The sequence below is a fragment of the Melanerpes formicivorus genome, unplaced genomic scaffold (assembly GCF_026170545.1).
Source record: "Melanerpes formicivorus ecotype bairdi unplaced genomic scaffold, bMelFor1.0.p_v2 SCAF_43, whole genome shotgun sequence".
In the NCBI taxonomy this organism is placed as follows: Eukaryota; Metazoa; Chordata; class Aves; order Piciformes; family Picidae; genus Melanerpes; species Melanerpes formicivorus.
The window spans coordinates 4470586-4496717 of NW_027142395.1; the positions used below are offsets into that span (position 1 = coordinate 4470586).

The 26132-nt window shown below is 40.2% G+C and overlaps 1 long non-coding RNA gene across 1 annotated transcript; it reads right to left on the bottom strand.

The window, feature by feature from the left end:
* Positions 1 to 10793: 10793 nt before the first annotated feature.
* Positions 10794 to 25727, bottom strand: LOC137451419 (uncharacterized). Its single transcript, XR_010989824.1, has 4 exons — positions 25461 to 25727; positions 24001 to 24195; positions 23269 to 23400; positions 10794 to 12475 (listed from the first exon to the last, which is right to left on the bottom strand). It is a non-coding gene; the product is annotated as an uncharacterized lncRNA (long non-coding RNA).
* Between the last annotated feature and the right edge of the window lie 405 nt (positions 25728 to 26132).

A 26132-nucleotide genomic window follows, 5' to 3' on the forward strand; every position in this document is an offset into this window, starting at 1 on the left:
GTGATGCTTTTTTGTTCAGATTATAGTAATATGTTGCAATTTTGAGCACTTTCTTTTAGGCATATGCACAGTAAAAACCTGTCCTGACACTAAAATCTTATAGGCTCAATAAATAAAATACACAATTGTAGTAGGAAACAAACAAAAGTACAAACCAAAACCACAGTAGGATTAAATATTTTGCTGTCGCCACATAATATGCTTGTGGCAAAACTAAAACCGAACCTTTATTCTGCAGCGTTGAGGAGACATTAACATCAGCCATTTAGGCAAAAAGTGGACTGCCTGCCTGCACTCCTATGAACAGAATTCTTTGTGCTATTGCTTTCTTTGATAGGGGCAGTGTACTTTAGCACTGAGAAATTTATATATGACATAAATAGCCATGGAAGAGAGCATACAGTGTGACAGCCATCTGTCTGGTCACCCCCTGTCTGTCTGGTCAATAAAACAAATCAGCCAGTGGTTAATAGTTGGCTAATAATTTCTTAAGCTACTACACCCTGCCTGCCTGCAGCCCTGTTGTCTTCTTTCCATTAGCAAGTTGTGTTTCCTAGTACAGTCACTTCCCTTGAATGTATCAGCGTAAAGCCAAGTCCCAGTTAACAAAAGTAGTTTCAAGTTACAGATCAAACCCCATGCTTGATTACTGTATCGTTTTTAACTTGTCCTGCATAAAGATGAGAGTCTCCTAACTCCAGTTGTTAATATGAGCTCAGAAAATATCCCTACCTAGTGAAGATGCACCACTGATGGTCTGCTGTATTGGACAGGGAATGCATAAATACACTACAAAAAGTATCTGCAGAGACATATGTCCCCTGCTTTGCTCTGACAGTTCTTAACTATTTGAGGTACATTACATTTGATAATTTTTCTACAGTGCTTAGGGACTAGACTTTGTTCTATAAAGCAATTTTGAGGATGAGAAAAGTCTGAAGCATCTTATTACGACTTTGCCCTGGATTGCAATAGCAGTTTGTGCCCGACTACGAAAAGCAGCTGCAGGAGATGCTGTTCTACAGAATTCCATTTCCTTTAGGAGAGGTTCTCTATGGCTTTTTCTTTGGTCCAGAAAGCATTAGAAATGCCTGGGAAATGTGTTGTGGTCACTTGTAGCTGAGAATCATGACAACAGAAAACACAAAGTCCTCCCAGTCATAACAGCTCACAAATGCTGGGCTTTTATACATACAATCTATGTGCATATATGCATATACCTGCTCAAGTCTGCACATAGACAATATACAACTATCTTAGCAAAACTCTTGTGATGATTTATTAGGTGAAGAGAAACGTGCATTCCACTGCTCTATTATTAAAATGTCATTGATGATGATGTAAAGGAAGGCACTTCATTTTCAGAAGAGGAAGGAAAAAACACCACTGAAAAAATATTCTAAGTAAAAAGGTCCTCTTTTGGATTCAGTGGTGTTCTGGTATGTTTAGTACTTTTTAAATAGCCCCTTCTAAATCTATACTTAGCACCCCAATGTTCCCCAAAACTTGGGCACAAGAAAGAACAGTGATGAAACACTATAAACCAAAAGAAAGTTTACATGTACAAAATGTTTCTTTACTGTGATGTAAGAGTAAGAAAACATCTGCCCAAAACAGTGATTGATTCTGACATCTGTGAAGTAGATGTAAGGAAATAACAAGTGATCCCTCTAAATCTTGCTGTGCAGCATGTGTAAGATAATGCAAGCTATATATTTGGACTTGATGATCTCTAAGGTCTTTTCCAACCTGGTTAATTCTATTCTATTCTATTTAAGAAGAAACCCAAATCAAATATGGCCGTGTTCAATCTGTCTGTGAAATGGGAGCTCTATTGACGCTGTTCCCCACTCCACCCCCCCCACCCCCAGTGTCTCAGAAGTTGCCCAGGACTATTTTATTAATTCTTACTAGTTTATTTTTCAGTATTAAAAGATGGAAAAAGACCTCTTTCTGTTTTGCAGTTCTCTACCTGTGAATCATGGGTCCCTTGTTACTCTGAGAGCTAAAGTTGTTATAGTAATTCTGGAAATAAACCTACTGCTGAGTCAGCATCATAGCTGAAAATGACAAGTTTCACATTAAGAAACACATTAGAAACAATAAGTAATGGTGCATCTCTTAGCCTTCCCCACTAAAATTAGCTGGTGTGTCAGGAGATGTTTTAGCAAGTGCCATATATACTGGACATGAGAAATATATCTTGTATCTTTTAAGTATTGAAACACAAGTTAATGTAACAGGAAAGAAAATAAAAGTAATTGACCTCAAATGCAGAGTTGTGATGGAAGCAGCATTAGGAATCTTATTCACAGCGGCACTCCACCCTAAACCGTAACCCCAACACACACCTACCTGAAAACATTTTTATTTTCAGTTTTTCTCTGGTAGGTGATTTCCAGATAAACAATTTTAATAGCATTTCTAAATCAGTGTATACTTACAGATAAACCAGTAGGATTTTGTTACCCTTTGTCTAGAATTTTGGCTTGTATGGAGAAAATAATTGAAAGCAAAACATTTCCCAGCAATCGGTCTTTGCTTCCTGATTTGCTGAACTTGTGCCTGTGTGGTTATAGATTGTATTTAGAAGAATGGCAGCACTTCTAGACAAGAAATATTGTACAACTGCAAATTCAGGTAGTCTCCTGGCAGTTGCAAGGAGAAGCCTTTTTTGGTAGTGTTGTTTTGAGGGTTTTTTGTTTGTTTTTGCTTTTTGTTTTGTTTTTGTTTTGGTAAGGGGAGCTCAGTAATCCATTGCTACCTAACTTTAATTATGAAAAACATTTTGGTTAATGGCATATTTTTTAGTCTGTTAGTTGATTTTTCAAAGAGTACCAAATGCCTTGCTGTGGAGAAGAAAGCTGCTGCATCCTTTCCCTCTCCACGTCCGTCCTGATTCTTCCTGGCCAATTGTGCACAGCTCACCTTGGCAGCTGCTGCCACAGCAGCATTACCCTTTTATGCACCCTGAAATCTGGAAGAATTTTTGCCAGTGACTTGTCTTCAGAAGATCTGAAGTCCAGCGAAATATGCGAGTCTTAAGACTGCTTTAAATCTAATTTGAACGTGAGTCAGCTCAGAAGGAAAAAAGCAGCCCCTGACAGGCAGAATGTGTTAAAAGTTTTGCACTTCTCTGACTATGATTTGGGTCTCTCACCGAGGGAAATGTTCTGTACTTGTGTAAAGTCCCTCCTGACTGTACAGAATCTATTCACTGAAGTCTTTCACTGCATTTATTTGTCTCGTTTTTGTCTTTAAATATCTTGCTGAAAACTGGATCTGAGGCTTACCAAAGCTTTCTATAAGTCTATAAATATTTTCAACTAGTAATAAAGCACTAGTACTAAATATGGTAATGAATCTACATTAAAAGTGTTGCTCTGACACTGCATATTTTAAACTACAAAATTTCCACAAAGGAGGAGAAAACATTAATACTGGAATAATGGGCTTGCTAAATAATTTTACACAGAACTATTAAGAATCATAGTTTTAAACACCTTAACATTACTATTACCTGGGACTTGTTACTTGCAAGTGGCACTATGAAAGACAATGAAAAACTTACTGTAGAACCTCCGAGCTCTGTTTCTTTTCTCCTCTTCTCTCACTGTAGCATTATGTCATGAAAAGTCAGAACTGTGCAGAAGAAAAATATTCCAAGACACTGTAGAAGTACCTTTCCCTTTGTCAGAGCCCGAGGGAACACTGGCTATTTCAATAATCAGTGCAAAGGTTTGGGTTATGATTTCTGTTTCCTTTCTGTCTCTCCCTCCCTCTCAATTTTTTCCCACCATCGTCTGTGTATTACTGTTTTCTCAATAAAGGAAGCAGAAGATCAGCATGACAGCTTTTATATTAAGAAAACACAAAATGTGTATTAACATGAGAGGTAGTTTAAAAAAAAAAAAACAACTGGGTGAGAACCAAAGTCTTAAGAGAGGGGCAGAAAGATGACACATACTGCAGGAAAGCATATTATAAATACTGCGCTTTTGCTTAGCAGGAGAAGCAGCACCTATCGGGAATAAATTCCATGCATTTTACCTTTGTCTCAGCTTCACTTGGGATCAGGGCTCAGACATGAATAACTGTGAATTATCATCAGTATAATGGAATACAAGGAGCAGGAAAAAAGCACTTTTGCTAGAACTTTCATACTTTTCAATCAACCTTTACTCGTCAAACACATGGACTATGTTAGCACTCCAGGTTACTGGCTCAAAGTCGGTCTTGAAAATTAATTTCCCAGAAATATAGAAATTGACATTTTTTACACCTTGGGTAGAGGAGGCCAAAGGAAGTAAAGCTAAAAGTATTCAAATGCTAGTTTTGAATTAGTTGCTTTCCTCTGAAATAGCAGATCTCTCAGGATGACAGAATATTTTTTTTGCCTAGAGAGGCATGTGATCCATCACAAACCTGGTTATAATTATGAATTTCAAAACAGTATATAATAATCTGAGGCCCAGACAGCAGTGCACAGTAGTGGAACATGCCCTCTCTTCATTAAAAATGTACAATCTAGGCTTTAAAGACAATCTAGGGTTTAAAGACAGTTCTCAGACGCATTTTTCCCACTTGTCTCAGGAATAAGGTAGAATAGCAAAAACAGAGGTAACAAAATGTGGTCAACCTCAACTTGGCATGCATTCTTGGCAAGACTAAAATAGAGAGACCACAGCTTAGCTCTGAAAATGAACTTGCAACACCCTGAATTTTGCATCCTTTTCTTTCTGTGGCTGTTTTTGTTGGACCGAAGAAAGAATTTGTTTGCCCATATTTTCAAAGATGACACACTGAAAACTCATCTACCATAAAAAAGCACTTCAATATGCAATTGTCTCTGGGAAATAGCATATTTTTCTTTGTGAATTATTTTGATTAACCAATTATCACAAAACTTGGAAAGCAATACTGACATCCAGTAAAAATGGAAGAAGAATTATAGTGTGGAAGGATAAAATCATGATTCTTTAGTTGGCCTTTTTATCGCTGGTTTTGGGCCCATATGAGAACATCTCTGGCGAGGTTGCCTGCAAGTTCTGAACCTGTAAACTCTGGATTTAAAATCAAGATCCTCAGCTCTTGGAGGTAAAAGGTGAAGCCTGTTAGCAAAGGGACAGAGCAGACTCATAAAATTCCATATGTGCTCTTGCCACAATAGGGGAACATGTCCCAGTGCCACAGCAGGAGATATCCAGATTAACTGTCCAGCCTACAGTTGCCAAATGAGAACCAAAAGTGTGATGTGTAAATATATACATACATAATCATACAGACGAGCTTTTACTTTTGGATTGCTTGTTTGCAATGAGTCACTTGAATGGCAGTTTAATTTACAGCAATAAAGCCATATGCATTTGATATCATATAGTTCTGTTCCAAAAAAAATGCATCTTGGATTTGGTAAACATTGCCTCCAAATGCTGCTTATTCATAGGGAAAACAACAACAACCAACAATCTTGTTTTAGTGGACAGGCATTTTCTGGCAAAAAGTGAGGTTTGCAAATGTACCTCTCATTGAACAACACCATGTTCATTGCCTGTGAAAAAACAGGGAGACTCTTTAGGATACTGATATCCCTCTATTACAAATCTGTGCTGGAAATAACACAAAGGAGATTGTGACTTTAAAGGAATGAGTTTCATTGTTTCGCTTCAGCATAGTGTGAGAGGGATGCAGAGGATGAAGTCTCCAGATCATATACCAAAATAAACTTTTCAAATCTGATACACACAGAGAGCTGTGAAAGTGTAATATTCACTAATGTAACACCAAATTTGGTATAACTCAATCTGTTAGAAGGAAAAAGATAATTATCATACTTATAATGTACACTATTAAATTAATGAGAAATATTTATCTGGATTGAGCCATTTTTAGCTTCTAAAAGTGCACAGGTTCTCAACATCATTCTGAAACATGCTCAAAACCAGGACTGTATGGTCAGTGGGTAAACAGTCCTGTGACATGATGGTGTTGCTATTGCACTTAAACACCAGAGGCCTTATCCAGTAAAGTATGGTGTGAGATTGAGTGCAGAGACCATGTTGATGTACAGGTGCTGAGAGAACCACTCAGCACCTTGAGAGATCAGATTGCCATGCAGTGCAAACAGCACAGCATGGCACAAGGCAGAAAAAATAGATTTGCCACCAGAAGGAAAACCCAACAACTAGATATGACTCACTTTTACTGAAGTTTAGACATATGTCAAGGAACTAAAACCAGTTATGTCCTCAGTAAGATAGTTTAAGCAACCAAAAATACTGCTACCATGGAAAGAGCTTGAGATTTTTTTGTCAAAACCAGATTGGAATTCTAGCCATTTTTTCTGGAGCAAAGCATGAAATCCTTTAAAGTAAATATCTTCCCATTTCCCCTCTCTTACACAACAGCCTCCTTCTTCTTGTGCCCAGGAATGCTGGAGTCGTGGGGACCCAGGCACAACTGGGGCTGCCTGCCTACCACTGTGTGCTTGGCTCACTCTGCCCTCACAAGGCAAAGGTGCACAGGGACATGCCAATTTGCTTGCTCTGACTGGAGTAACATCTCAATTACTAATTCTCACCAAGCAGCTAAAGACACATGTACCCACAGCTGAAAACAGACTGATATTTTCTCTTGGGGTGGGAGGAGGCTCAAGGAAAGAAGAGAGACACAGAGCAAAAGGGAGGCAGCTGAATGTTTGCACTTGTTCTTAAGCTGGGATTCGTTGATGAAATAGCTCTCAATTTTAAAGTGCACACCCTGTTTTTTAACAGCTAGTGAGATTTTCCTCAAACTGAAAGAAAAACTCATGGATGTCTTCCAACAAAAGTGTTGGTGTTGGTTTTTTTTCTTTCACCTTTCTGTCCCTTACTCATGATCTCCTGAGGTGATGTTAGAAGTAGCAACAGCCTGTCTTTTCTCTTCCTCCAGCTCCTCTGGCATCTGCTTCTCTCCGCCATTGCTGATATACAGGACTGAACTAGTGCATGAGAAGGCAGTGTGTTTGCTTTCAAACAGGAAGAAAAAAAAGGACAGAGTCCATCTGGGGCACAAATTTAAACATGGGTTCCTTGTGTGACTAAGCGTGACTATGTATCATTCTTGAAAATATGACACAGACAGAGGCTGGTGAATACATTCATACTCAAAATGAATTTAAGCAACACTGTGTTAAAGGGCAAGGAATGCCTCATTTCAGAGGGAGGTCTGCTATCCCAATAAGTCACAAGGAATGACTCAAAACAACTGCCTGGAGTGGATTCTTCATTTTCTGTGTACCCATTAAGTACCCATTCTGTGTCCCCAGCATAGCCTAGGTCATGTATAGATGGCAATGAACATAAACACAGCCTGGCTCTTGCATTCCCCTCTTCTGAACTAGCTGAGGAGGTAGGCAGACTCTCCCAGATGTTCTGGTGCATATGCCTTGGTTCACTCTTCCTGCTATGGATTGATGCTTTGAGTGAGCACTGGTACAAGGATGGATGGCATCCAGAAGGACTCATAACAAAGAGCATATGGCAGGACTAGACATAGTGCTCTAACATCTGTTGCACTGATTATTATTGAACTTTCTCACTCCTGGTGGAGCTAGTAACCAAAACCAATAAATATTGTCCTCATGGATCCTACCTGAGGAAATTCCGTATCCCTTTGGTTTTGTCACCACTAATCCTGTTCAGTGCAAAAAAAAAAGAGAATTATTTTATTCTTTAGGCATTTAAACTCATAAAAAATTCTCTCACCCAGAGCTGTTTGAACAAGCTGTAATGAACAGTAACTTGTCTTTACACTTCTTCATGTTATAAATGTTTAAATTACTCCTGTTTCACAACCCAAGGGCTGAAGTTTTGGGGTTGCTGCACTAAGGTGACAGGTATGAGTTAAAAATGAACAGCATCTTCCCCCCAAAATAAATATATGATCAGCTCACTGGATAGATTCACTTACAGTCTGGTAGGTGTCACTGCAACTGTACCTAACAAAGAAACTGTATCTGAAGGAAGGAAGAAGCACTACCTCTATTTAATTTTTAATATTTTTCTTTTCCTCAGATCATTTTTCACTAGAGAGAAGTGGGACTGCAAGTGCAGATGTGTAAAGCTGGAAAATCAGCTGATGAAGCAGAATGTCCACTTTGCAAAAGATTCACTGAGTGAGGACATGAAATATAGTGGTTGGCCCCTTGCAAGCAGAGATTAACCATGTATCAAAACTAACACATCAACCACCAAAAGGCATCCAAAGAACAGCATTGTGACTGGATGATCTAAGTTACCCTCTTTCAGACGAGAGATGCAAATAGTTGCCAACAAAAATGTTAGGATTTGACAAGACTTGGCAAATTGCTGGGATATAAATTCATGGTTTGTGCATTACAAGGCCTTCCAGGAGATGTGACAAATCCTGGAAAAGGGTGGAAAAGCATGCACAGCCCACAGAAACTTACTCCCTTTGCATGGACCTGCCAAAAGAAAGGAAATGCAAAAAAGAAAAAAAGAAGTGCACAAGAGACATGCCAGTGCCAGACTCACCATTTCATTTAATAAGCACACTTCATAAAATGTTGAAGGGAAATAAATGATTGTAATAAAGGGTAGACATATTTTAAATTGCAACTAGTTAAAAAAGCAACGGAATTAAGTTTTTGCCCTAGAGACAGAGAAGATATTCATATTGGGATAGAATGTCCTAACTCAAAAGTCACACAACAGAATAGTAATCCTATTAATGGCCAACTCTGGCATGTGTCATTTTCCATCTTCACTATCCCTTGCCACACTGATTGTTGTTAATATTCCAGATGTTACATGTAACAGCCATTGAACACCAGTGTCCCAAATCCCCCCAAAGGGAATGAAAGCCACACATGCAGGGCAGAGCTACAGGAGGTGCAAAAGTATTACTTTCAGACATGTCAGTTATTGGATTTTTGTTCAGTTGTGGTTCATAACAGGTAGGAAGGATGGGAAAGTGAGAAACAACCTGACGCAGAGCATAAGCATGACCCAGAGGAGAAAACAGCTCTTCATGGACACTGCATATGATGTTAAACTTTAAAGCACAGCCAGACCCATAGGAGCCCTCCCTAAGCAGGTCTCACACACTCATGACTTTAGCAGGGATTTGTCCTTGGTAGTGGTGGTGTCAGTGATGAAGTGGGCCAGCAATCAGGCCTAACCAAACACACTTGTAAAGAGCCACCCAAGCAGAAGGGAAGAATGTTGTTAATGTTGGATCGACTTGGGAGCAGTGAGACAGTACTAAAAAAAAGGCTTCTTGTGACTGATACAACTTACTAAGCTATGAGAAAGCCTCACAATGGTGCACAGTATGTCTGAAAGCATGTAAACTGAGCTGTCATCCAGAGGGACCTTCAGAGGCTGGAGAGGTGGGCCCATGCCAACCCCATAAATTTTGACAAGGCCAAGTGCAGGGTCTTCCATCTGGGTTAGGGCAAACCCAGGCAGCGATATAGGCTGACAGTGACTGGCTTGAGAGCAGCCCTGAGGAAAAGGACTTGGGGGTACTGGTAGATGAGAAGCTCAATATGAACCACCAGTGTACACTTGCAGCCCAGAAAGCCAACTGTATTCTGGGTTGCATCAAGAGAAGTGTGTCCAGCAGGTCAAGAGAGGTGATTCTACCCCTTTACACTGCTCTTGTGAGGCCTCACCTGGAGTACTGAGTCCAGTTCTGGAGCCCCTGTTACTAGAAAGCTCTGGAGGTTCTGGAAAATGTCCAGAGAAGGGCCAACAAAGATGATCAGAGGGCTGGAGCACCTCTCCTATGAGGACAGGCAGAGAGAGTTGGGGATTGTTCATTTTGGAGAAGAGAAGTCTCCAACGAGACTTTATTGTGGCCTTCCAGTATCTGAAGGGGGCTACAAGAAAGCTGGGGAGGGACTTTTTAGGGACTGGGGGGAATGGGATCCAAGCTAGGGTAGAGCTGGAGAAGAGGAGGCTCAGGGGTGACCTTATTGCCCTCTACAACTACCTGAAGGGTGGTTGTAGCCAGGAGGGAGTTGGCCTCTTCTCCCAGGCAACCAGCACCAGAACAAGGGGACACAGTCTCAAGCTGCGCCAGGGGAGGTTCAGACTCGAGGTGAGGAGGAAGTTCTTCACCGAGCGAGTCATTCGGCATTGGAATGGGTTGCCCGGGGAGGTGGTTGAGTCATCGACCCTGGAGGCGTTCAAGGGGAGATTGGACATGGCACTTGGTGCCATGGTCTAGTCATGGGGTCTGCGGTGTCAGGTTGGACTCGATGATCCTCGAGGTCCTTTCCAACCTAAGTGATACTGTGATACTGTGAGTAGATTTAAATCAGACGCTATGAAAAAGTTCTTCCCCATGAGGGTGGTGAGTCACTGGCACAGGTTGCCCAGGGGAGTGGTGGAAGCCTCATCCCTGGATGTTTTTAAGGCCAGGGTGGATGTGGCTGTGAGCAACCTGATCTAGTGTGAGGTGTCCCTGCTCACGGCAGGGGGCTTGGAACTAGATGATCCTTCAGGTCCCTTCCAACCCTGACAATTCTGTGATTCTGTGACCTAGATCAGTTCTGTTATGGCTACACATTGTAGTGGATGTGGCATTGGTTTAGTACCCTTTCTAGCAACCTCCACCATGCTAAACAAAATTTCTTTGGGGCTACACTGCAGAGGAACATGTCTTAATGGATAAACAAATGAAATAAAACACTTCAAAACCAATCATGTATAGTATTTATTAGAAGAGATTCTGCATTCTTAAACATCTTAAGTAAAAAGGGAACTAATTGCTCAAAAACCTTTCCTTCCTTAGTTTTTTCTGAATGTGTCTCTTTAAATTTCCTGAGATAAAAAGATATGTTTCGAATACAAGGTTGCCCATAATGAGACATTCTAACATGCAGAGTGATGGAATTTATTTCAAAATATTGCCCTTTTTGACTGCCTCATGGGATATATATCTTGTTTTCCAGATGGCAACATAATGCAGCAGTTGTGCAGTTATGATTGGATTAGTGGATTTTATTACATGATCGTCTATACCAATTTTTCATTTGGATATGCATCGTCTCTCTCAACTCTGATGACTGAGATCTTCAGTAATATTATCTGGAGCAATATGACGTCTGAATGGACCTGCAGGAACCAATTTTAATTGGTCACCTAAGTCGACAGTCTTCTTGCAACACAAAGTGTCCAGGACATCACCTTCATCTAATGCACCTTCACCTTCATCCTCACCTAGTTACATCATTTGCTTATAACTCTTATTTCTTCGTTCTATCACAGCTGGGCATCATGCTGTCTTACCAAAGCTCTTTTTCACATTTTAAGATGACACATGAGAATGACATAGAGCAAAATATTCACATACAATCATCCTCATATCTTTTCAGCACCTTCTCAATTCAGCACTGCAGAACTGGATTCAAACAAAGACAAAACAATCTATAAGACGAGTCTCCAGAATTCTTAAAAAATATATCAGATTCTCTTCAGCTTGCCAAGATGGTTTTCATGTCCCAAATGCATTCACTCCCCACTTGCACTCTAAACACTTAATACACACCATTACTCAGCTCTCAGCTCAGTATGCCCAATTGTACTGTGTCCTCCCACATCCTCCTCTCTTCCCCATGCCCCTAAGTGGAATGCACACCATATATATAAAAATGTATGTAGTGAATATGCATTTGTATACACACACTGAGGCACAGAGAGAAAAATCTTGACAATTACCTAATTGCTTACATAAGTGTTATTTTAATTCCATGGATTTAGAACTGTCATTTGAGAATCTATCATTTTGTTATTAGCACAAACTGGCTTGCTTCAGCTTTCCAGAATTCAAAGGAGTTGCTCAAAATGTAATGACTTTTTTTTTCTCTAGAAAATAATCATAAAAATATAGTCACCACATCTGCTACCCTAACATCTGAATTTATATTGAACTGCATTCCATTTTCTGAGCAATGTATAATTTCCTCCAAGAGTGTGCTTTTGTATGCCCTAATATACATCAATGATCACTTGGGTGGTTACACATACACAGTTCACAGACCCAAGAGTAATTGTTGTCTGGCATTAATTTGTTTTTTCAGTCAATAATCGGTAAGACAGAAATTGTGCCTGATGTCATCACAGTTCAGAAGTTTCACCCCCTCAACTGATAAGTCTTTGAGACATTATGCCTCATGCTTGCTGCCAGTCATCTTATCATCAGTGAATTTTCATGTCCTTCTTTTGACTTGCTCAGCTCACTGAACAAATTATAAAATATACCAGGGTAATGAAAATGTGGTATATAACCAGCTCTACTATTTGAAGGCTTAGCAATTTGAGAACTAGCACTTAGACTTATTATGGTTATTGCTGTTTTTTACCATTTTATCTTAAGGGTTTTAAATAATGTCTGCATGGACTGCAGAAGAATCTGACTTCTTTCTCTCTCCAAAATCTATCCTGTCTTCAAGCTGGCGGGAACCCTCCTAGAGGAAAAAAATAAGTACACATTTTTAATCTTAACCCAGTACAATCCAGTAGGCAGTTGTATAGCTCTCATGCTGCTATCCAAATTGAAATGTTCTCATTATCTGCAAAGTGAAAATAAAATGATCTTATAAAGTTTTCTCAGAATCATAGTTGAGATAAATGTGCCATTAACCTTTCAAACCTCAGTGTCTTCTTATTGTTGATGCTCAAACTGTAGAATATATTGTAAAGCTCTATTCCCAACTTTGACAATTTGGTTTCCAAGCAACAGTCCAACATAATAAGGACAATCTGAAAATTTTGATTAAAACCTGAACTCCAATATTGGGTGTTTTGATGAGCCTCCCTTATCAAGAACACATCAAATGTTGCTTTAACATTAGAGCTGGTCTTTTCCCAAAAGCAGAAGGATATGTCTATTGCTAAAGCTGCAAAACTGCTCAATATAAAACAACAATAGAAATATCCTGTTATTATGTGAAAGGGGCTATACCAGGAAGCATATGAAGTACAGGCTAGAAATTGTCAGTCATTGATTTTAGAAAGGTAACAGACTGCCGATAAGGACTTCACATGAAGTTAATAATTTGATACTAAGACTAAGGAGTAGGTAGAGTGAGACTCCTAGGTTACCCACCTTAGCACTAGAGTCCTTTGCTTTTTATTCCACTTCCAATGGGAAAAGAAGAAACAAGAGGACAGGAGAAAAAAAGCCATCTCTTGTTAGTATCATGTAGACTTTTCATTCCAAGTCATGAGAAATACTTAAACTCATCCTTGGAGTGAAAATTTGGGAACCAAAGAAATAATCTCTGAAAGTTTTCTTTAACCTTTCCAATGATGAATGCAACATTGCGCTTGTTCTCAACTGTACCACTTGGCTTTTCTAAGTCAATAGGATGTCACATGGGTATGTCATAGCTAGCTCAAGCTCAGTGATTTTAGGCTACTCCTCACAGGCAACACTCATGTCCAGGTTCAAGCAGTCCTAGAGAAGACCACAATGCTCAAACTGCAAACAGGAATAGTCTTGGAAGACATATTTTATGGAGGGCTTTACCTGTAAAACATATCACCTTGGTGTGTTTTCCAAAGGTCTAGTTGAAGGGATCCAAAGTAAAGCTACTCTACTGCACCATCTAGTGACAAGGAGAATTGCACTTTGCACAGCTGATCTAATGAAAATATTACCCCTTTCCTCCAGCCTCCTCTCTCACTGGTTACAAAGGGTGAAATCACAGCGTCTTCATAGCCCCAGGGCAATTCCTGTTACCTGCAATGAGCTGAAGGCATCACCAGTTCTCCCAAAACACTTCCAGTAGCACTGGAGGAATTAAATATTCTCCCAATTATGGTGATCCTCATGGGTGGTCTTTCTGGCAACACTATGACCATTCTGTGCAGAAATGAGGCTGAAGCACAGAAGTCCTTACGGAGGTGGAAACCTTCCTGAAATTTTTGTTCAGACCCTAGGTTTTGCTTTGGAAGACTCCAAGGCTCATTAACTGCAGTTCATTTTACCCTGGCCATTATATTAGATGTGATGCAAGTTTTAAACTGGCAAGCCTGTTTCTTTTATTGAACTCTCTATGCCATCAAACTAGACACTCAAAATACTAGGGCTTGGATGGAGGTCTGTTTATTGGTAACTTTGAGACAGCTGTTTTCTCAGAACAAGCAGTGCTCCTAGTTAGATATAATAGCTTTTTTTTAGGACTTAATATTTGGCTTAGTTCAATGGAAAATCCTTGACTTTCTGCTTCTTTTTTTTGGTTTTTTTTGTTGTTGTTGTTGTTGTTTCTGAAAGTTATTCCACAGACAGTTGGTTTCTCCAACTTTCTCTGGACACCACATCAGGAGAGCTTTGATGAGGACAGGGCCATTGGTAAATAGCTAGCTCTGTTGAGCTTGTATGACCAGAATACAATAAGAACACAGAATTAACCAGGTTTTGAAAGACCTTCAAGATCATATAGTCCAACCTATAACCCGACACCATCTAATCAACTAAACCATGGCAACAAGTGCCTCATCCAGACTTTTTTTAAACACCTCCAGTGATGGTGAATCCACCACCTCCCTGGGCAGCACATTCCAATGGCCAATCTCTCTTTCTAGGAAGAACTTCTTCCTAACATCCAGCCTAAACCTTCCCTGGTGCAGCTTGAGACTGTGTCCTCTCATTCTGGTGCTGGTTGCCTGGGAGAAGATACCAACCCCCACCTGGCTACAACCTCCCTTCAGGGAGTTGGAGACAACAATGAGGTCTCCCCTGAGCCTCCTCTTCTCCAGGCTAAGCAACCCCAGCTCCCTCAGCCTCTGCTCACAGGGCTGGGCTCCAAACCCCTCCCCAGCTTTGTTGCCTTTCTCTGGACATGTTCCAGCATCTCAACATCTTTCCTAAACTGAGGGGCCCAGAACTGGACACAGGACTCAAGGTGTGGCCTAACCAGTGCTGAAAATGTACTAACCAATGTACTAACATTGAATTAATGTATTTCACTACACATTTTTCTCAGTTTATTAATTTCAATAAGCCTGTCACAATTATATATTTTAAATAATTGGTTCTATGAATTTGTCCAAGTGTGTGAACAACATTATTTGATAAATGATGATTTTTCATGGTTTGCCTAGCACTAGAAGTGACATACACCAGGGATTGGCTAGATGGCACTGGTGCATACTTCTGTGCTACCACACGGATGCGACTGTTTATAGTAGGATACTTGTTGGTTGCATTTCATGCGATGCAATTGTTCAGCTGGAGCTTGATGGTGCTATTGCTCTGTATTGATTATAGCACCCTGTAGGACACTCATGTTTAATCCTCTTTTCGTTTTTCACCCTGAGTTCCCTTAGTGAGCTGGATGTTAGCTACAGGAAGAAAGAAATCAACAACTCTAGATATCACAAGCCCATTTTTTCAGCACTGAGTGTTTCCATGGATTTTACATATTTCTAAATAGCCAACACACTCTGCAAATTTTGGCTCTGTATCATTTTTGCACACCCGAAGTAAACTTGAGAGTACAGAGTAGCTCTGTTGGCTCTGTGATGCTGTAAGTAGGAAATAATGAGTGCCCAAAAGTTAAAAGTTTTCTTCCTTCTTTTTTTTTTTTTTTTTTTTTTAGGAATAACTAGCAGTGAATTTTACCATAGTGATATCTAAAAGTTATTTCTATAACCCAAGCCTCTCCCATAACAGAAGGGAACAGTTTTACCCAACCCAGAGCTTTTAGCTAAGGCTATGCCACTGCAGGAGCTTGAATGACATCTTAAGGGACTGATTAGAATAGTAGGCACTAATTTTATGTATCTATCAGAGGAAAAGAAAAGGTGAGACTGTACTAGTGCTTATGCTGGGTGTCCATCATTACCCTGCTCTCTGTCATTTCTGCAACCCAGAGAAAGGGATTGTGTTTTCTTTTCAGTTTGCTAAACTTTGTCCTGAGTAGGGCCTCTGGGAACTAGGGGAATATACGTGAGTATATAATAACAATAAGTCATCGTTCAAATGCAACATGTGGAGAAAATATAGCATAGCCTACATGAGTGATTACTGCTGAGTGCAGATCTAACTGCATGGAAAACTATATTCAGGGGGAAACCTTAGACGGGCCTGCAAGATAGTTCAATTTCTACTCCCCAAAATAGCACTTGCACTGTTCCCATACACCAGGACTAAACTCAGTTTGAAGGAGGCTGGAATTACAGTTCTGTGTGATATGCCCTAAAATGAATTGAGTGATTTTGCATTAAGAACATGCCCAAGTGGGAGATGGAGGAGGAAGCAGGTTCAGCTGCCAGCTTCCTGTTGCTGAAGGGGAGTACAGCTGCTTGATCTATTGAGCCACAATATTTGGGTAACAGCAGTTTGGAAATGAGATGCTCATTGATGTTGCAGCTACTGCACGTTCAGATCTCAGTGACTACCATCCATATTGTACCTTGGAGCACCCTCTCACTTCCTGAGTTTGAGCCAGCTGCTGAGCAGTGCTCCGAGGACTCTTAGGAAGTGATGAGCCTGCTATGACACCTGACATAGGAGAGTAGGAAACTTCCCAATAGCAGCAAAGTAATTACCTGCATATTTTAATATCTGCTTTGGTCTGATATTCTCTGGGGTACAGCCTTACAGGGTGCACCCACAAAGCTAAATTCCTCCTCTGTGCTCCTAAGTTTTGTATTTTAACATTGTAATATCCTTTCCTATTGTTTTGATAAAGACAGGCTTACTTCATGAAGCTGTTTTGAGAGTCTCACTAGTTATATTGTTTTGATCTTCACATTGCTTTCTGAGCTTCTCCAGCTGTAATAATTTCAAAGATTGTTTACAATCTCCTCCATACCACCTTCATTCAATATCTGGAGGTCAATTCTTGCCTCCAGCTCATGATGCCATTTTCAGTCTTCTGTCCTTTAGATTGTGAATAAGCATCTCTGCTTTTTTCCAAGCTGTCCCTACAACTTGGAGAAGTCCATCGATAGGTTTCTGCACAGATGCTCCTTGCAAAGCTACCTCCTCTTGTCAACAAGAGGATTCATACAAGTAATAAAATAGATGAGATTAAATTCCCTCCCAAAATAGTGATTTATGACATTGATAAAGGAGTAAATTAACTTGAATGATACTGTACATAATTGTACTGCAGCAGAGATGAAATCTAATCAACAAAGTCATTATCTGGGACTCTATTGTTATGATTGTCCATATACTGCATTGTTATGAAATAATGACATGTTAGTTGGGAAAAAAAAAAAAATAATAACTGGTATCTACTTTTAAAAAAAAAAAAAAAAAAAAAAAAAAAGGGGAAAGTGTAAATTTCCCCCACTTCTGGTGACATATGTATCAAAACCATTGCATAGGCTCTCCTGGGTATGACAAAACCTTAGAGTTTAACCCTTTAATTGGATTTCTTGTTGGAATACCACCAGTGCATCAGGCTGATCCAGCAGGTTGTGTGGGTGGAAGAAAGTAAAACAAATGCAGTCTCACTCTGCAGCATAAAGAACTATTTCCATCAAACAGAAGGTATCAAGAGTTACCAACAAAGGAATCTAAAAGAAGGAATGCTATGTTCAAGCAGTCGTTACACAAATACTCAGGTGGAGGACAAAGTGCTTGTACTTAATGTGGATTTTCAGAGTCTAGTTTTGAAAATATAACTTTACTACATGCAGAGAAAAGTGTGTGAAGCGTAAGTGCTCATAACCACAGATCCTTCAGATCCAATGTAAAACTCTCTACAGTGTTAAACTTCTTGCAGTCAATGGGAACATGTTTTTCAAGCTATGGAATTCTATTGTCTGACAGAAGATGACTTCATAAATCTGAAAAGTTGGTCCAGGATTCAATGACAATTAGAGTACATCCGTGGAAAAGACACCAGCCCAGTATAAAGATTACTTAAGATATCTGCTGTGCTGCACGTTCCTGTAAAACTAAGTTTTGCCAAGGGCTATAGTAGATGGACAAAAAAAATCGTATTTTGAGAGGCCTATGATCTTAAAGGGAGGCATAAATCCAATATGGAGCATGCTGCAGCACTCACTCAGGCATGCAGATTGGCAGATGTGATCACTACATATTCTTCACCAGGACATATCTTGAGAAGTGCCCAATTTGTTCTAACCTGTGTAAGAGTTATGAACCCCCTGAGAGCATTATTACGTGATAACTTCAGTTTTCTTGGACAATTGTTTCCAAGTCTTGTTTTCAACCTGTTCACGAGCTGGACTGGAAATTAGGACTTCCCTTGCATGATCAGCTTTGAACCTGTAGATGCTTCACATTGTTGCTCATGCAGCTCTCACATGTATGAAATGAAGTGTGAGAGAATCACATTAGTATTAAGAACAATTAAATAAAACTTTTGGCATTAAAAATAAAACTTTTGCTTCCATCTAAGCCACTGCAGATGTATTGTATTTCAAAATTCATAGTCTCTTAATGACAACATCATTGCCAACAAATGCCATCGTATAGCACCTCGAAATACTTCTGGAGACCTCTTGTGCTTTCCTCCTATTTGATACTTCATATGAAGATTGGTCGTATGAAAGCTCTCAAATGTATACAAAGAAATTCAAAGTGTGTGTTAAGATGTACTCCATATTGCTAATGATATACTCTGTGTGTTGTATTGTTTTGGTTTATATCCTAACCAAGATATATGTTCTGTGTCATTTGGTGTTAAAGTAAATCTGAAGCTTGAAAGCTGCTACATTTCAACCGCCAAGACAGGTATGTCCTGCTCCTCCTCTTGAGCTTCAGGAAAAGAGACCAAGTCTGCCTGTGTCATGGGCACAGGAGCCATTCTGCCTGGAAAGAGTTTCCTATGCAGAGAATCTATAGTTCTCTTCACATTCCCATGCTCACACACAGGCACTAGTGGTGTCCCCCAGGGATCAGTGCTGGCCGCCATCCTGTTCAATGTCTTTATTGATGATCTGGAGGAGGGGATTGAGTCCACCATCAGTAAATTTGCAGATGACACCAAGCTGGGGGCAGGAGTTGAACTGTTAGAGGATGGGAGAGCTATGCAGAGGGACCTTGAGAGGCTGGACAGATGGGCAGAGTCCAAGGGCATGAGATTCAACACATCTAAGTGCCAGGTTCTACACATTGGCCACAACAACCCCAGGCAGTGCTACAGGGTGGGGTCAGAGTGGCTGGAGAGCAGCCAGGCAGAAAGGGACCTGGGGGTAGTGGTTAATAGTAGGCTGAACATGAGCCAGCAGTGCACCCAGGTGGCCAGGAAGGCCAATGGCATAATGGCCAGTGTCAGGAATAGTGTGGCCAGCAGGAGCAGGGAAGTCATTCTGTCCCTGTACACAACACTGGTTAGGCCACACCTTGAGTCCTGTGTCCAGTTCTGGGCCCCTCAGTTTAGGAAAGATGTTGAGATGCTGGAACATGTCCAGAGAAAGGCAAAAAAGCTGGGGAGGGATTTGGAGCACAGCCCTGTGAGGCTGAGGCTGAGGGAGCTGGGGTTGCTTAGCCTGGAGAAGAGGAGGCTCAGGGGAGACCTTCTTGCTGTCTCCAACTCCCTGAAGGGAGGTTGTAGCCAGGTGGAGTTTGGTCTCTTCTCCCAGGCACTCAGCACCAGAACAAAGGACACAGTCTCAAGCTGCACCAGGGAAGGTTTAGGCTGGATGTTAGGAAGAAGTTCTTCCTAGAAAGAGAGATTGGCCATTGGAATGTGCTGCCCAGGGAGGTGGTGGATTCACCATCACTGGAAGTGTTTAAGAAGAGACTGGATGGGGTGCTTGTTGCCATGGTTTAGTTGACTAGATGGTGTTGGGTGATAGGTTGGACTTGATGATCTCCAAGGTCTTTTCCAACCTGGTCTGGTCTATTCTATTCTATTCTATTCTATTCTATTCTATTCTATTCTATTCTATTCTATTCTATTCTATTCTATTCTATTCTGTTCTGTTCTGTTCTGTTCTGTTCTGTTCTGTTCCATTCCGTTCTATTCTATTCTATTCTATTCTATTCTATTCTATTCTATTCTATTCTATTCTATTCTATTCTATTCAGTCCTGCCCTAAATTTTAGCTGTGTAGTCCAGTGGACTGTTGTTTTCATCTCTTCTAAGAGCTTTGGAGTGAAAGAGGTTTCCAGCTGTGATTTTGCTCAGTGCATTGTGCAGAGATCATGGTTGCAGTAATCTGTTCTCCCTGCCACTTTCCATTCACACAGTACAGATGCCATGCTGGAGATACAGGAATCAAAAAGTAGCCAAATCTAAATCTAAATCTACTTAAATCTAAATCTACTTAAGCATAACCAGCCTTTAAACAAAAAAGATGCAGTAAGTTCCCATACTGTATGTTGTCCTGTCTTTAGGGCTTGTCTAACAGATTCTGACATGAACTGCAACTCACAGTTGAAACCCTGTTTATTTAGCATGGATGGAGCAGCCTCATGAGAATAATTATTACAAGCTATAACATCACCAATATTGGTTGATCCTTGTCATTTCATCACACATCTCTCTCCACACAACACTTTGTTGGCATGTCCCATTTATGTATCCCCTGAGGTACAATTTCCTTCTGAAAAGGAGAAGTCTGTGCTGAGACAATATTTCATTCTCCATTATTCTGCCCCAAAGAAAAACAGTTTGTTTTGTTTTACTTCTCTTACTCCAAGCACTGCACACAGCAAAAGTACTGAAATACTGAACAGTGATTTGTCCCAAGCAAAGTAGCATATGGGGAAGGAAATAGCATGATCCTCTTTAACACTGTGATCACAAATACCTACTGACTGAAAGCACATGCTTTTAAAGATTGTCTGGTGGGTAATTTGTTCTGGGTTAATTCTAGGACATTTTCTTTAGGGAGATAAACTAACTGTTCCTGTGTCACATTAGAACAACTGAAAAACAAAGCAAAGCAAAGCAAAGCAAAGCAATACAAAACAAAACAAAACAAAAACCCCAAAACCAAAACACAACTTAAAATCCTTAGGTAGTCTGGGCTTCTAGGTACTTTTTTTGTTGTGGTGGTTTTGTTTTGTTTTTGTTAAAGCTTGGATCCTATATGCCTACCTAAGGTGTTAGAGCTTCATCTCGCTTTTTGCCAAGCCTTTGCCCTGTCTAAAGAGCGCTGCGGTTCTGGCTGTGAAGTGCAGCTGTTGGGGAGTCACAACCCTCTAGTGGCAACATCCTGCACCGAGCTTCCAGCAACGTACGCAAAAGCCAATCTCTGCAGCGTTGGTGTGGGGTTTTTCTTTCTGTTTCGTTTTGTTTTGCTTTGTTTTTGTCGTTTGTCTGGCAATTAAAAAAAAAAAAAAAAAAAAAAAAAAAGCAAAGCAAAAAGAAGTCACATTCGTGTTTAAGTGCAATGCTACCTAAAATAAGATAATGGGGGAAATACAGTATTGTTTAGTTTCCCAGTTATGAAAGTATTGCAAACATTAGAGCTGGATTGATGCGCTTCTTGATGACTTGAAGTGGTTTTCATAAATGAAGTCCAAATATGTAATAGCCACTCTCAATTTTCTATGAGAAGATTTATTCAAAAATAAATTTAGCTAAGGGGAAAAAAGAGACAGATTTGAAAGCTGAATTATTGCCAAGAGCTCAAACATCGAAGCAGCCAGTCCCTTTTGAGACAGCTGCAACATTTCATGGTGTAAAGTCAGCGAATTTCCACAGGCCCTGCTGCCAGAGACCACAAAATGGTTTCAAACAACGGCTCACTTCATGATATTTTTGTTTTTTTATAAAAAAAGTGTCCTTGTGCTGCTGAGTGGGCAGTGTGCGCTAAGTTAGCAGATTAATGAAAATGTTTCACTGGCACAAGATTTTGATTGCTCCAGTGCAAAATTGCTTACAGATTCGAAAACAGCATGTTTCATTTCAAACTCATTCTCTTCCCATACATTAGCACTTGTCAATGTAGCCATTAAGCACAGTCAGTGCAGAAATTTAATTACAAAACCATTTATTTTATTGAAAGAAAAATAAACCCAAGCTACCTCAAATGCATTAGGTGGGTTCAAAACATGTTCGGCTGATAACACCCAAGGGTAGAGAGGCTGCTGTAAGAATAATGTTCCTTTCATGTGTGGTGGGGACTCAATATTGGAAACAGCTGCTTGTAAGTAATTCTTTATTTAAGTTCTACTATGAATTAAAGAACAACTGATTTAATGAAGGAACTTTTTATATCTGAAGTTACTCAGCTGTGGTATTCATTTTGTCTTCCTTTAAGAAAGAGGTTAAATTTTAAATGCTAAGTAAGTGAGCAGAACAATACTTTTTATTGAATACGCTCCCCCCCCCCCCCCCATGTTGCCTTTTGTTCTCCTAATGCTTGAAGAATGTAAGGTCTGTGGTATTAAAGGAAGTAACAAAAATGTGCTAAACACATCAAAAAGCAGAAAATCTGAATCTTATTTATGCCACAATGTTCTATACTCTGCCTGTCTTATAAGCATTTGGAAAGGCCCAAGAATAAAGACCTCTAATGAAATGATAGATGTGGGTCAAGCAGTACCCTGATGTCATGATACATATTGCCTCTGACTTGCTGCTAATGAGCAGCCACTAACAGGTCTGTTTTACTGTTCTGCTGGAAGAGTTAAAAAAAGGAGTTACAACCTTAGTGATTGGACTGATTTGCCAAGTTAAAGTGCTTTTTTTCTCCCCACTCTGTCTGAGATATCTACCCACAATTTTTTTGCAGGCATACACTCATGTGGTCCACACAGCTGAAGATGTGCATGTTCACAGGGAGATGTCCCTGTACGGCAGCACCCTAGTTTGGATGGCAGTCAGAGTGTTGAGGAAAGACAGAAAGTTTACTGGTGAACACAATGTTTGCTACAAGGACAGTGGCTCTGTCTTACATAATGCTTCCTCTTCACAGTCCTGTGGCTCAGTGCCCTACAAGTGAGTTTGATCACCCTCTGTCTTAAGCAAGTATGGGAAAAGATGCTATTAATGAATGTAAAGGGATTTCATACAGCTAAAATACATCATTTCATGTCTTCCTGTGCTAGCCAATGTCATCATGTCATGTTCAGCAGCATTATCTTTCATTAACAGAATTAACAATTAAGTTCACACCTTTGTTTTATATAATTTCCCTCAAAACACCTGTTTTTACTTTTTCTGAGTTTATCATGAAGAGGAATACCCTAGATTTTTCTGTTGACTTTTAAAGTCCTTATTTAGCTTCTCCCATACAACCCTTCTCTATGCCAATAGAAGTGCCAATCAGTAGGACACATTCCTCAGCAGCCAGAGGGACATACTAACCTACTCACCTGCATCCTGCACTGCAGCACCACAGATCACCAGCACAACAAGAACACCGTCGGCTATGGCCAGAGAGCAACCACTCACTCTCACCAAGGAAGTCTCCTCCAGCACTTTTGCATCCTCCTCTGTCCCACAGCCTGGCAGAGGGAAGGCACTGGATTAATTTACGCTCCAAGCAAAGATAACATATCACCTCTACATCTGAGTCTGTATCATGTTTAAGGAAATCTCTGTAATGAAGTAGACACTACACCCATTCATGCACACCACTGGCCAAAAAGTATCAAGCAGATAAGAGCACAGCACACTCCAAGAGGGATGTTTCACACCTGAATTAGGGCATTCTTTGTCCCAGGGTTTTACATTTGTTAATCAGATAAGTTTTTGCTGTCCTGTTCTTTTAAGAGAACTGGCACACCAAATAGTCTTGAAATCTAGGAAATCTTAGACTGGCATTTCTGTTCTGTTATCATAAATTCACACACATCAAAACAGAAGAAAAACCCCACAAAATTCAGGAACCAGTTCACCCTTAAGTTTAGCTTCTGAGTTGAAAACTAGTTGTAAGGAAGCCAAATGGGAAGCAAATTCTCTTCAAAGGTCTGTGAGGGATGAGGCTTAGGGAAATGCTAATGCTGGGATCTTACATGGAGGTTAGGAAATGCATTGTGTGTTGGAGCCTTTCTGGAGTGATGCAACTCCATAAAACCGCTCACCAGCACTGTCTTCTTCCTTACCTCAAGTCCAGCTCCAAGGCTGGTGAGCTCAGCTGTCCCATTTGGTAAATCCTGAGTATCTCCCACTGTGGCACTTGTCTTGGTTTTGTGAGGCATTTTAGTATTTCAATATAAAAAGTTCCTGAAAGCTGTTTAAATATTACCTTGAAAGGCTGCTGTAAAGGAGTCTGTAGGACAGGATGCCACAGAGGAGAGCTGCAAAATGTGAACAAAAAATCAAAACAAAAGCATCTTCTGAGGGGAACCATCACCTCTAGAGGTTTCATCTTTGTGGGCCATTTGAAGTCTGTTGGAAGTGTGAGATGAAAGACAGCTGGAGAATAACTGGAGTCTCCATCTTTAACACAGAATACTATCTCTGAAGTAGGACAATTTAATCCATTCCCTTACCTCATAGTACCTCTCCATTTTAATTCTAAATAAACCTCTGTCTGGACAAACCTTAGCTTAGACATCTTTACAATTAAAAGATACAGTACCTTTCCTTTTTAAAGTCTACATTTCTTTCCTAATATTCCTAGGCACAAATCTGCCCATTTCAATGGTTTACAATTTTTCTGTTAGTAGTATCTGAATTCCTTACAAACTTTAAGAATAACGTTGTGCACCTCTGAGGAAGTGAAATTCCCACTTTACAGATGAAGAAAGAAGGAAGGTAAAATGAAATTCTCTGATTTTCCCAGACTTGGAAGTCTACAGAAAAGTCTGAGGCTGCACTAGGCTCTCTGGACTATCTTTCATCTCTGTCAGCTCAAAAAGTATTTTGAATAGGAGTTATCCCAGATTTACAAGAGAGGCAACCTCTGTTGCCCTAAATTTGGATACTCCCTGTGGTACTATAGTTCCTGAGTTCAATACTTATTCAAGACACACAACAGAAATATTAGCCCTTATTGAGAGTTATTACAGTAACTCAAAGTACACTGAAGTAGAGCACACCTTTTCTTGTGCAGACATACCCTTTGGCTACAACTCCACTTGCGTCTGTGCTGCAGCGTTCTCTCATGATTTTTTAAACACAATGTGAGAAACAATACAGAAGGAGAAAATCCAGAGAAGAGAAGCTGCAAACATTTTTTTCAGTTCCTTAAAGGAAGTGTAGTGTAATAAAATGATACTGATGACAAGCAAACATGTACTGTGCATGTAAGAGGACACCTTAGAATTTGATTCTTTGGTCCAAAGAAAAATAATCTGTTTTCTCTTAATGTAGTAAGAAATAAGACAAACCAACACAATAATCTTAACAGTTGTTAAAGTACAGTAGAAAAATGGGAAAATTGTCATGGTGGGAAAAACATCTTCTCTGCCAGCATTCAGGAAAAAAGAGCTACCAGGAAGATGGGGTACTGGGAGGCTGACCCATTGTAGACACTGCCAGTGACTACCTGCTTCTTTTCATAAAACCGGAGTTTAGTTAGGACCAGCTGATTAGCTTGCATAAGTTACATGAACCTTACCACAGCAGACCATCCCAGGGAACCAGTCTCAGCCAGAAGATGTCCCACCAACAGAGGATGCGGAGGACTCACCAAACTGTGGCAGAGCAATTGCACTCTTAGTTTCATCTTGTGTATGGTTAAAATGATCACTCTGACCTGTCTCAAGATCATAGAATCATAGAATCAATAAGGATGGAAAAGACCTCAGAGATCAAGAAGTCCAACCTATTACCTAACACCTAATATCTCACGGCTAACCAAACCATGGCTTCAAGTGTCACGTCCAAACCTTTTTTGAACACCTCCAGGGATGGTGACTCCACCACCTCCCTGGGCAGCACATTCCACTGGCCAAATATCATAAATTTGAGATGTCAGCTCCATAACATTTGCCTCACTAGTTTCTGATAAAATAAATGTGATTCCAAAATCTGCAGTACCCCACAAATAGGTAACTTTGGAGAAGAATCCCCCAGACAAAACAAGGAAGAGCTGCCCACAAAATTCAGTGCACCACCTCCTGCAATGGTTCATCTGTAAAACACTTCATCCTGCTGAGAAAAAAACATAAAAAGGCAAGACAGCATGTGTGTAAACATATTCTCATAACACTTGAAACAGGAACAAGTGGACAAGTACTTGACTGCATGAGTTTCACAGCTCAGTGGGTGCCATTCTAAAAAGCATCTG